Source organism: Phoca vitulina, unplaced genomic scaffold (genome assembly GCF_004348235.1).
Source record: "Phoca vitulina isolate PV1807 unplaced genomic scaffold, GSC_HSeal_1.0 scaffold2, whole genome shotgun sequence".
NCBI lineage: Eukaryota > Metazoa > Chordata > Mammalia > Carnivora > Phocidae > Phoca > Phoca vitulina.
Window position 1 is genome coordinate 49,260,085 of NW_022589705.1, and position 13,171 is coordinate 49,273,255.

The window sequence follows — 13,171 nt, forward strand, 5'->3', positions numbered from 1 at the left end:
CCCACCCCCACCAGCAGACATCTGGCAGATTTTGGAGACAGTTTTGGTTGTTAGAATGTGGTAAAAAGTGCTACTGACATCTGGTAGGTGGAGGCCAGAACGCTAAATAAATATGTGCTCAATAAATAGGCTGTTTTTTTAAAACAGAAGTTTGCGCTAATGTAACAATCCTTTTTTTCCTGGACTCTTACATTCAATGGATTAGTAGAGGATGAGAAACAGAGTCCAGCTTAAAAACCTATATTCTCGTAGTATCCTGCATTCCCTCCCCATAACACACACTACACTTCAATGCTGTTATCTGTTCTAATGTCTGGTTACCCCACTCAACTGGATGCCCTGTAAGGGCAGGTACTACATATGTTTTTGTTCATCTCTAGATCTTCAACACCTGCCTGGCATCGCAGGCAGATAAAAAATATTTAATGAACTAATAAAGATGAAAAAGAAACCCTCACCCCAGAGTCCTCAACCTTATCTTTTGGTCTAGGATCAACAACCTCTTTAAAAACTTGAAACACTTATTAAAAACAACAACAACAACATGTATCTGGAAACTCCATCAAGAAGAGCAAGTTCTACCTTTTCTCTCTAGGTTCTGAAGTAGTAAATATCATTAATTTTGCACCTGTAATATCAAGAGTATAGCCCTTCCTTGCCCTTGGGAACAAATGTTCCGTAACAGTATAAAGGTAAGGTGTGTTTGAAAGAATTAAATTCTAAATAACATCTTCACAAACTCACTTCCAAAATTAAAAAGGAATTTGCAATCATTTGTCTTTCTCTCACATATGTATAAACATACACACAAAAACATTTGAGAAATACCCTGTATTTCTTTTACACATGTGGAGAATTCTAACTTAAAACAAAGTCAGATCTAGTTAATCATGATATTCTAATTTGGCTCACTGTTCATTTTTGTATGAGCTAAGAATGATTCTTACATTTTTTTTTTAAAAAAGATTTTATCTATTTGAGAGAGAGAGAGGGCACAAGCATGAGCAGGGGGAGGGGGTGTTCAGAGAGAGAAGCAGACTCCAACGCTGAGCAGGGAGCCCGATGTGGGACTCGATCCTAGGACCCTGGGATCATGACCGGAGCAGAAGGCAGATGCTTAAACGACTGAGCCACCCAGGTGCCCCTGATTCTTACATTTTTAAATGTCTTTTTTAAAAAGGCATTTTGTGACAGTAATAACTATAGGAAATTCACATTTCAGTGCTCATAGTTTTAATGAAACAGTCATTTGTTTACCTAATTGTTTATGGCTGCTTTCATTCCAGTGTGATAAGAGTTAAGTAGTTGCAACAGAGGCTATATGGCTTGCTTTGCTATAGGTAGAAGTCAGAAGCCCTAACGTGTCCCAAAATAGAGCCATAAGCCCAGTAGTTTTATAAAAATTTGCAGCGATTTTTTTAACACGCCCCTGCCTCTGACAAGTGGGGTGTATGTTCCCTCTCCACACCCACTCCTTGAATCTGGTTAGGGTTATGATGGCTTCTACCAGTCAAGTACAGAGAAATTGACACTATGTAAGTTCTGAGGCTAGGTCATAAAGGGCCATACCACTTCTGCAGCTCTCTCTCGGAATGCTCTCAGCTACCACGCTGAACGAAGTCCAAGACACATGGAAAAGCCACAGTTAGGTGCTTGGTTGGCAACTCCAGCTGCTCAAGCCTTCAAATCATCTCAGCCCCGGTTCTGAATAGGAGTCAAGAAGTCTCCAGATAGTCTCCCCGATGAAGCCCCAGACATCATAGAATGGAGATAAGCCATCCTTGCTGTGCCTGACCTAAGCTTCTGACCCACAGCATCTGCAAGCATGAAGAAATTGTTGTTTATGCCACCGAGTTTGGGGTGTTTTCTCATGCAGCGACAAGTAACTCGATAGGTTGAATTCTGTCCCTAGATAAACATGTTGAAGCTAAGCTATCCAAAGCTGCTCAGATCCAGGTATTACCATCTACACAGCATCAGAATTATCAAGACTGGAGCCTGTGGATCAGAAACCTGTTGCAAAGAAATTGCAGGGTTCTTCACAAAATTATAATAGCTACTGTACAGTGGTACTTACCACATACTATACACATTTAAAAATATGATAAATCACACAATCTGAGGAATGAAACTCCCACTAATATAATCAGCCAAGGCACAAAGCCAGGGCACAAAACCCCTATTCCTGGGCTGGCCTTGGAACCAAGGAGTTCCCTGGTGGGGGGTGGGGGGGAGAGGTGCTGCCAGAAGTAGTGGGGGCAGGAGCAAGTTGGCAACGTCTGCCTTCAGCCTCCTAGTTAGGATGGGCCACGAGCTACGTTTTTCATCAGTGGAAGCAGTGACCTACATGCAGAACCCAGACACACATGACAATTAACAGAAGGTCTCAAACACCAGCTCCTTCCACTTTGGATTTACAACTCTCAGCCGGAAACTCCTGTCTTTCACTTAGTGATACCCCATCTTGCCTTATTTTAAAAAAATAATAGCCGGGACACCTGAGTGGCTCCATCAGTTAAGCATCTGCCGTCGGCTCAGGTCGTGATCCCAGGGTCCTGGGATCGAGCCCCGCATCAGGCTCCCTGCTCTGCGGGGAGCCTGCTTCTCCCTCGGCCTGCCACTTCCCCTGCTTGTGCTTGCTCTCTCCCAAACAGTAAATTTAAAAAATCTTAAAAAAAAATAAGAGCCAAACTTTGTTGAGCCCTATGTACAGGGCACTGTTCTAAGCACTTCACAAGCATATATCAATTTAAGCTTTCAAAGAACCCTGTAAGGTACACATCTCCATTTTTCCCTCCCAGAAGCAGACACTAAAGGTTCAATAAATTGCTCAAAGTTACAAAGCTAGTAACTGGTAGAGCTGGCACCCAAACCCAGTAGTATTCTAACTCCAGAGCCTAAGCTTCAAGCTCTATGCAACACTGTTTCTCTCAGTAATACACACAGACCAATAATCCCCTCCTTCCATTTCTTTTCAAACCCATTTTAACAAATGCTGTGAAATTCTTGAGAGAGTACCATAAGCCACACACCATCCCATTACTTTACAATAAAAAATTAGAGTTCTGAAGATACTTACATTTAGAATTGCACATAATTCCTATGAAAATCAAGACTTTGAGGAGGTTTAGAATTGAATTCTACCAATGATAAAAAAGGGAGAGGGGCAAAGTTGAAACAATGTATTCTCCAGAACCAATACCTGTTATTACTGGACTACTGTGGTGTAAGTTACATCAAATGAACTTAAATTGTTCCAATTACTCCAGGGTGTTTAACTTTGTTCATAACCTGGAAAGAGAACGTGGATGTACTGCTTTCCTTTAAGAAGTGACTTTCATAATTCAGTATTTTCCTCGGGATTTTCATTCAAGTAATTCATCTGCCATCATAGGGTAGTAAGATGCAATTGTAATTCCCATTTTACAAGTGAAGAAACTGAGGCATATGGAGCTTAAGGGTCCCCTGACTCCCATGTGGGGCTCTGGCCTCCCTTGACCCCACTGCCTGAGATGACCTCCCTGTGCCCTTCTGACAAGGAATGGGAGAGTGACTCACTATGGAAAGCTCAACTCCTGCTTCACTGCAGGGTATTTTTCTCTCTCTAAAAGCAATCTCCTTCAGCATGCCAACCAAATCCAGGTTGCTCGGCGGGCATAACAGAATCTATTAGAGTAAAGATAGCCCACAGAGAGATTAAATCCTGAATGTATCCGTTAAACTGAAGAGGACCGGCTACCAACACAGAATCTTCCAGACCGATTCTGGGTCTGTATCCTGCCATGATCCCTGCAGACAGGAGAAAACAAAGGACGTTCTTAACAAAAGCTACAGGTGGACCCACAATCCTCCTCAGTGTAATTAAAAACATTTTTCTTTCCACAGCTCAGCTTTCATCTTTTATCCTTCTTTATCCTCTCCCCTTCATCCCCTAAGGGGTTCCTGAATGCTGATGAGACGACGGGACTAAAACCATCTTGTCATCTTTTGGGTCAATTCTTTGGCTAGCCAACATCCAGCCATGGGTCAAATGATCAGTAGGTAGCACGCTGGTCCCCATGGGAACGGATTCTAATTTGTCATCATCCTCCAGTGACAACGTTTCATCACAACATCAATGAATTTCTTTCTTGCTGAATTTCACTTCCCTTAATTTTCCCATAGACATTTCTGTCATTTGCATACTTCCCCAGAGCCCCCTTTTTTAAAGCTCTTTTTACCTTAGCTTTATACTTCTAAAGATTGGGGGTGGGGTAGGCACACAGTTAGAAAAAGGTAAAAGAAAACAAAAATGCAAAGGCACAGCACACTTTATTTATGTTTCTTTCCTAAAACTCCGGAAGGAGTTTTGAATGTTAGGGAAAGCTTTATTTAAAATGCATAACAATGAAGCTGACAGGCACAGACAGGAAAGGTACCCTAGGGGACTGAAGATTCGTAGCAAAATTCCTATTGAATGTAGAAGAGTTTAACATTTGACATTCAAAAACCTTGGTGCCGTGATAAGAATTTAATAGCTGATCCCCTTTTCCTCCCATCCCGGCCTTATTACTCAAGAATTATTTTCCCCCAGCAGTTTCAGGACTGGGTTATTTAAATGTGACACAAATAATTTTAAGAATATGCAAGCAAAAACATTTAACATCTCTGAATGTCACGCTATGGCATTCCAAAGTTCAAGTAGAACACATTCTCATTGTTTCATGTTGCACACCAATATATAAAAGCTGTACCCTCGCTATCTATTAGTAATTACTTTTAGTAATTAACGGTTGTAATATTCTAAAGAGCTCTCTCAATTATCGGGTAGGAATTTGGGCAAGTTGACTTTCCTTAGTCTCAGTCTCCTCATGAGTAAAATGGGAAGACTTACCCCCTTTTCAAGGGCTTATTGTGATGTTCAAACAGCAAACATATAGAACCCAAGATAAGTACAAGGAATTATTCTTACTGCTCTAGCACAGTCTCCACACCAGGAAATGCATACGATGGTGACAGGAAAGTAATGTGGGGTCTAAATTTTCCACTAACCAAGCTCTAAGTAAAGGGAGAGAGGCTACCGGAACACTGACCTTTTTATTCATTTAACTCATCCTCATGCTTAATCCTCCATAGGAAACCTGGCACAGGGTCGGCAGGGGAGGGAGGGAGTTTTTTTTTTTTTTTTTTAAACCCCCCCCCCCCCCCCCCCCCCCAGATTAAGAGCAAAATGGCACAAAGGGTTTAAGCTTTGGAGTCAAATAAATTTGAGTTAAATCCAGCTCTGTCATTTACTACCTAAAGGGAACTAGGCAAATTATTTCTCTAAGCCTCAACTTAATTACCCCTACACTGGGAATAACAGGTGTTTCATGATGTTGTTTGAGAACTAAAAGGGAGGAGGTTTGTGAAGTATGAAGCAGAGTAATACTGTAAGTGCCAAATAAATGGGACTGATTGTTGTTTTACTACTGCTGTTATTGTATTTGTTATTGTTTGGGGAACTTTACATATTGACACAGGCACTTTGATGGAGAATCTTGAACAGATTCTCAGCGACTGGAGAGGAGTCAGGCCGGAGGTGTTAACACTGGGCTAGGACCTGCGAGGGCTGTCAGTGACTCTTTGAAAGCACCATGTCCTGTAGGTTATGTAGTTACAATCTGAGATAACTCAGAATTCGTCTAGGATCTTCTCTTTCTAAACTCCAGGATCTAATGAGGACTTTACTCCTGTCTTTTGCCATTTCAAAGCATTTCCACAGGACTCGTCTTAACGTGTGCCTTCCAACAACCCTAGGAGCTAAGCAGAGCGGGTCTTCCCTGTCCTGTTCCAACAGTCAGGAAATCTAGGCTCAGAAGGTGTGCCCACACTCACACTAAGTGAGCGTACGAAGTGGAGACTGTTTCTTCTAATCCCATTTTCTCTGTGTGCTACAAACTCCAAAATTGCAGGGGGAAAAAAAATCGACTCTCCCAGATCCAACTATGTTCTACTCATTCTTTCAGTCCCAGCCCAATTTTTGCCTCTTTGAATCCTCCTCAGATCCTTCTTTTCCAAAATTGCCTTGATCCTGCCATTTGGACCCCTCATATCCTGTTTCATATTGTTCATTTTTCCCTATTTAAGGATCCCGTTTTCCCCGGCAAATCAGTAGCATAACAATTCAGCATTTATTGATTGCCAGCCATATGCTGGGCACTTTGAAAGAGCAACTATACGTCAGGCCTTTTAACTCTCCCAACAGCTCTCAGTAATTGCTATATGCTATTTTTAATAGATGGTTCTGATAGATTTGCCCAAGGTCACACAGCTAATAAATAATTAGATCAAACCCATGTTCTTGAACACCGTACTATGCATTTTTACTTAATGTAGTGCCCAGCATCTAGAAAGGACTTAAAAGCGGTCATCACTGTATTCATTTGCCCTCATACACCATTATTTGCGATATTGGAAAAATCTGCTTCCAGTTCTAGGAAAGGGCAGATAACCTATGAGACTACTGCTCTCATCTGGTTCAAGCCAATCAAACTCTGGGCCTGTCTAGTTCCCTATCTTGACCTGCCTCCAGGGTAGTATCAGCTGCTCTGAAATAAGTTGTGCCCAGAAACAGAACACCAGTTCAGAGAAGGTATCCTGATGACCCATGGCCATGGTTGGGAGGTGGCTGCTCATCGACCACTAGAGTCTGGGCTTCGTGAAATCACTCAGAGCAGAGCCTGGGCATGGTGGCCAGCAAGGATACAACACAAGACAGATGAAGACGTGTAGATGGAATAGGGCCAGTCTGACTTTCCAATGGCCCAGAGGCTTCAGGGTTGTCTGACGGATGTGTGGGAATAGCACATCCAGTGGAGAAGCAGGGCAGCTGCTGACAGACGAACTGCAGGTGGACCGGGAAGATTGATGTGCAAGGCTGTCTGGGCTCCAGGGTCACATACCCTGATCCTGTGAGAGGTGGGGCCCCTGTGGCCGAGCTGGGGAGGAGTGCAATGGAAAAAACAGAAGGCAAGTGCTGACATGCCAGAGAACCAGAGGAGGCTGAGCTCTGGGAAACCGGTGAGAGCGGCAGCTTCTCTCTAAGCAAAATGCAGGTTTGCTTTTAAGGTTACAATGGGGTTTGCTTTGGGCAGCAGTTTGTGTTAGGTATTTCAGGAGAGTCATGGAAACACACACCCAAGCCTCCTGAAAGCCAAGGTTATCAACTCAAGGGCTCAATAGGCTCTTGCCCTGTTTTTCACCCCACTCTCCCCTTAACAACCAGATCATAACAAAAGAAACAATGGGAAGGGCAGGCTTCAACCCACTTCTCACTTCATTCTGTAATAGGAGCCCCTGAGCTGAGGTTCCTTTAAACCAAAATAAGCAAGTCCTCAGGCCTTCAAAGTTTACAGTCTGTTCCTTCAGGAGGAATAAGAAGTTCAGCCTAGTCTTGACCTTAGAAAGAACTGAGAGGCTGAGAAATGGGGGTTTGGGGGAGAACCAGGAGCCACAGCATAGGGACTAACCTCTACCATTTAATTCACAACTTTGGAGATAAGTTTGCCTAAGAAATTAATCAGGGAGGAAAGGGGGAGAAATAGCTTGGGTTTGTGAATTTAGGAATTTTCTGGTGACCTATGAAGGACACAATCATGGAACAGGAGAGAAAACTCAGGCCCCTTAGTCTTAGTTTGTAAAGCCCATATTTAGAGTACAAATATCTGCGCATAACTTATCAACACCAGGTGTAACTTTAGAAGCATTCCAAGTAACGGGAGGCCACGGCCACTAGAGAAACTGGGGATCAGCTGGGAGGGCTCTGAGACCCTGCAATTTTCCCCACACCCAATGCAAACAGTATTTCCTCTCCAACCAACCCTGCAACCTGGGCCAGAGCCTGGCACGCTGCTAGGACTCAGGAAGTCTCCTGTATAAATGAAAGTCAAAACCTGAGCTAACCTCCAGTTAAGGCCATCTGACCAGTGTTTTAGGGCTTCTTCACCGGCCCTTTGAGAGCAGATCGATCAAACACCTGCCAGCAAGTGTCAATTAGCTCAGCAATGAAGTGGAAAGAGGACACTGGCAGGGAAACAAAAATCTTCTACTACTAAACACTTCCTTACCCTTGACCTGGCAAGAACTTAGTAAATCCATTTCTTGGGAAGACAATCTTGAGATAGCATGGAAAAAAAAGGATGTTTCCATTTCCTCCTTTTGAATAATAACTTATCTTTACAACAGAATATAACATTTTAGGACTTCATTAATACACAGTTCTAATGACAGTAGAGCTCAGTACAGTAAGTAGGAGATTCTCCTAGTCCTCCATTTTAAGATGATAAGTCAGTGCAAGACAGAGCCCAATGCACAGTGTATTTCATATTTGGGGTAAAAAACTCCCACAATATAGATTCCCTTTAAAAACGATGGGTAAAAAACACTACAAGAGAAAACATCTTTTTTTTTTTTTTTTAAAGATTTAGTTATTTGAAAGAGAGAGAGGGAGGGAGGCAGACTCCCCACTGAGCAAGGAGCCCAACACAGGGGCTTGATTCCAGGACCTGGAGATCATGACTTGAGCCGAAGGCAGATGCTTAACCGATTGAGTCACCCAGGTGCCCCAAGAGAAAGCATCTTATAAACATGCAATTTCTTCAGCTGTTGAAGACTGGTCTTGAATATCCATAATCATCCGAGTCTTGAGTATGTGTGACAACCTCAGGACGGAGAGCACTCTCTCCTGGTCCTACCTTCCAACAGTGAAGCCAGCTTATAATATACTTATCTCGATAGATAGAGAAAAGGTACTTAGTAGCTTTAGTTTCAAGATATTGCAGTAGTGGCAAAGCAGCTTCTGAGATCCAGGGGCCTTTACAATGTAGGTATAGAGCTCTAAGTACTGATACGGAGGTACTAGGTTGTTGTTGTTGTTGTTTTAATTAGGAAACAGCCACAACACCGACACAGACCACTTAGATGAGGTGCAAATCCTGGATGCTAGGGGGAAATGCTATTAAGACTTGCTAGAAACAACAAAAAAGTAATGTTTCCCATGTGGGTTCCAAACCAGAGGAATGAGGATATTTGCCTCAACCACAACAATTTTATTATATCCTTCTCTGAACTATTCTGTCTGTTCCCTTGCCAAGCTGCATCTGATATCATTCTCTAACTCACAGTTGGATTTGGGAAGGTCTTCTCATCCCCTATCTGATGACAGGAAGGATTGCGAACAGAAGACCTGGTGCATGCCTGCTCCCCATAGGCTGTTTGTTTGCATAGGATTCACTGCTAACACCTTCCTCCGGAGGGGTGGGTGACTGACATGGGGGTCAGAGGATGTGACCGCGACACTTCTCGATGGGTTTGCAGAAGAACCAGCATGCACTTTGCAGCACATAAAAGGACTAAAGACAGCTTAAGTAACAACCAGTGAAAACACCCATGAACAGCTATTTTAGCATGATCCTGACCTGCCTAGTCTTCTAATATTAAAGCTGTAGCTCCTGGTAAGATTCCATTTTTATCAATGTGTTACTTCATGGGTCCAGATTTTCAAAGGGTTTGGCTAATTCAGAAGCCCTTGATATTAGCAGCCAATTAATTCCTTCACATCATTACTGCAAGTATTTCCTATTGCACCCCAGAATGTACTAGGGATGAGCTGGTCCCTGATCTTAAGAGTCTCATCAGCTTTTCAAATCCACTCTGAGTTTCCGTGTATGCATTCTGCCAGGGTAGACGATCGGAGGATATCTTTCTGTGGGAGGAGCAGTTTTGGGTGGATTTGGAGAAATCTTGGCTGCTACCTCCTCCCCAGCATTTCTGAGCACTATCCAACCTAGAGATACTGGAAACGTGTGTATAATGGGCTTAATTGTTTCCATTTTTAGTGGAATGTTCATTTCTCATGATGAAGTCTTCCTGGCTTATGGAATGAAGACTTACACTCAGTCCATTCCCTTCTAGTTAAATGCAGTTTGAGTAGGAAGCCCAGGATCATACTTTCCGAGGTTCTGCTTTACTGAAAGCAGGCATCTGCACACATATGGACTGCAGGGTTATGTGAAAAGCTGGAGCAGCAGAGGCACACGTCACGGCGGGGGAGCTTACATTTCTTCTCCCGCCCTGCCCCAAAGGCCTCACCCTCCCGCTCCTGGCTCCGAACTGCTCTCCAGCTACTCTCCAGTACTGTCCGCCTGCAACACTTCCTTCTCCCTGCCTTTGTTGAGGGAGAAACAGTACCCGCCCCCCCTTCATTTGCTCCATCTCCAACAGTGGGAACACAAAGTGTGGGAATTAAGGGACCGGGGAAAAGGACTATTCTGGGTTTTTGCCAAAATAACGACAAAAAAGCCTATAACTAGAATTTATAAGCGTTAAATATTAGTGCGTGGTGGCGGTGGGAGGTAAAGATTTCCATTTTCTATCACTGGGATGGGAGTACATACACAAATGTAAACATGAACACTGGGTTATAAATACTGTAAATATGTGCACAGAATTCATATCTGTAAACAATAGATACTGCATCTTTATGTGTTCGAACTAAGTACATTATATAAAATGTGTGAGTATTCAGGAGAGGGGTGTGTGTGTGAGCAGGATTATCTCCACTTATCCCAACACGAGGCACATACATTGGCTAAAATACAATATACATATGCCTGAAGTCAGCCAGCCTGTATTTGGTATAGGAATTAAACCTTTCATGCATGCATGCGTATAACCATATTTTAACTTCCAAATATAAACAAGCATATGGAACATATGCTGCATGTATTTTTTCCTTAAAATATAAACAAGATAAATAGTTCAAATTCCAAATTGCTATTTATTAAATAGTGAGACAGGTAGCCATCTTGCTTTCCCCCCTCCCAAGAAGCTGGCTGAGCAGTTCCTGATTATGACTCAGTAATAATGACAGTATTCAGTATTTCAGATTATTGTCAGAGCTTCATACTGGGAGAGAACCCAGGAGTTCTGAGAGGTAGCAAAAAAAAGGGTTTGCTACATTCTCCAGGGAAACTATACTAACAAAATCTTTACCAACCACAGTTCCACACTAGGAATGCCAAAGAGTTAACCAAGTTCTACTTGTGTGTAACAGAAAGAAAGCTCACTCTGTTAGACTTTAATCCTGAGTACTAACCCAACAGCTGCTGTTTTTCACTTACTCCATTAGCTAAAAGTTCTTATTTAGGGGGTACTCATTTACAAAAAAACACCAACAACAAAACAAAACAAAGCCAAAAGCCCAATAGAAATTCCATGATGGCATACATTATAACCAACTGTTTAGGGTTATGTTCATAACGGAATAATGATGAATGGTGAAAAAGAAAAAAAGAGTCAAAGACTTCATTTACTTTTATATCTTGTTTCTGTTCCTGCAGGATGATCCATTAGTAATATAATGCTCTTCCTCATAAGGCTCAAGTTACATCCTTGTGATTTATTAGAGCTAAAAGGCTTGTCACTAACAGTCCAGAAGGCACCCCCGTTCAGCGTTTCACCCGTGTCAACTGAGCATTTAAACTCAATCTTTTCCTTGTTTAGCAGCTAAGTATTTATCACAGTACTTAAAACGTTTAGACATATTCCTTTCTTCCTTTGGTTGATGTCTAATACTCTCAGGAAAGAATAAACGACCTTCCTTTTAAAGAATTGAAGACCTATAGAAAACCGGCAGCAGAAGTATAAAAAGCAACATCAGACCACACTGAATAAAATCTTGGTCCTATCACCTAATTCAAGAATGATTTGGGGGAATTATTTCATAGCTGAGTCTCAATTTCCTAAAATCTAAAACGGGAAGAGGAATTGTACTTGTATCACAGGTTTGTGGTAAAAATTCAATGAGATAATTCACATCAAGCAGCATTTGTTAAAAGAACACAAACTGTCAAATCAAGTAAATAATCTTTCCCCAAGTGCAACACCATCTAGGTACCTACCAGTTCTTGCACCCATCCCCCATTTAGTAGACTTCTAGAAAAAATACATAATCTGAACGGAAAGTACCACCACACCAGATGGGATCGATAATCTACTCAGATCACCATTCGGTCTCACAAATACAGTCAGTCAGTCGTTCCCAAAGAGGGCATTTCTGTCCTTTAGGGCATCACCTAAAGAGATTAGCAAGACCTACCAAATACACGCACACATGTCTCCTGTGACTTAACTATGTCCTTGGGATAAGCTCTTTGTTTCTCTTCCTACAATACCAAGTATATATTAAGTCCTCAACAAATGTTTGCTGAATTCATCAACTGCCGACCACTTACCAGAGGTATGCTCAGAATCTCCCCTCCAAGAAATCAAACTCTAGTTTATGCATTCATTCCCAGTATCTATAAAGCACTACAGCATTATTCTGACATGGTCCCTGCACTTAGGAGTTTATTTTTAGAGGACCTACAAATACCGCAAGTTTTCTCTCCGCTATAAGAACATTTAATATTTTCTTACCTCTCCCAAAGTTTAAGGAGTGTCTCCTAATCACAATGTTTTCACATTTCTTTTAAAACAAATTCAAACTCAACCTTGCATGATTATTTTTGAAAAGCAGAATGATGTAGTATAATCATCTGTAGATCTTTTGTAAAGTGACAAACCACTTTAAAAAATAAAACTTCAGGGCGCCTGGGTGGCTCAGTTGGTTAAGCGACTGCCTTCGGCTCAGGTCATGAGCCTGGAGTCCCAGGATCGAGCCCCGCATCAGGCTCCCTGCTCGGCAGGGAGTCTGCTTCTCCCTCTGACCCTCCTCCCTCTCATGCTCTCTGTCTCTCATTCTCTCAAATAAATAAATAAAATCTTTAAAAAAATAAAAAATAAAAAAAATAAATAAATAAATAAATAAATAAATAAAAATAAAACTTCATGCTAAACTCTAATATATCAAACAAGTAAGGTAGAGGAAGAAAGGGAGAGAAAAATGCTAGAACTTCGTCCTTACATTCTACAACAGCCTCTGCTGTACTTCCCTCATATCTTAGGAAACAAGTTTGAAAATAGCTCATGGAGGCATTGCATTTAAATTCACTTGAACTCATAATCAAGTTCTCTAACCTCTTAGGTGACCCTGGACAAGATATTTACCTGTGCATAATTTTCCTTGTCAGTAAACCTTATAGAGCTGGTTTTGAGGATTATGAATTCATATAGCAAATATTTACTGAGTACCTACCATATAGTACATGTA

General features: G+C 41.9%; 1 protein-coding gene across 2 annotated transcripts in view; it reads right to left on the reverse strand.

The window, feature by feature from the left end:
* The window catches only part of CACHD1 (cache domain containing 1), a 201,549-nt gene that overhangs the window by 99,203 nt on the left and 89,175 nt on the right, over nt 1–13,171 (reverse strand). The window contains exon 3 of one of the 2 annotated variants that reach the window (XM_032427289.1): nt 1,570–1,817. The exons of the other annotated variant lie outside the window; for it this stretch is intronic. The gene's annotated coding sequence lies outside the window, so the exon portion shown is untranslated. The remainder of the gene's footprint in view (nt 1–1,569; nt 1,818–13,171) is intronic. 2 annotated transcript variants of the gene reach the window in all.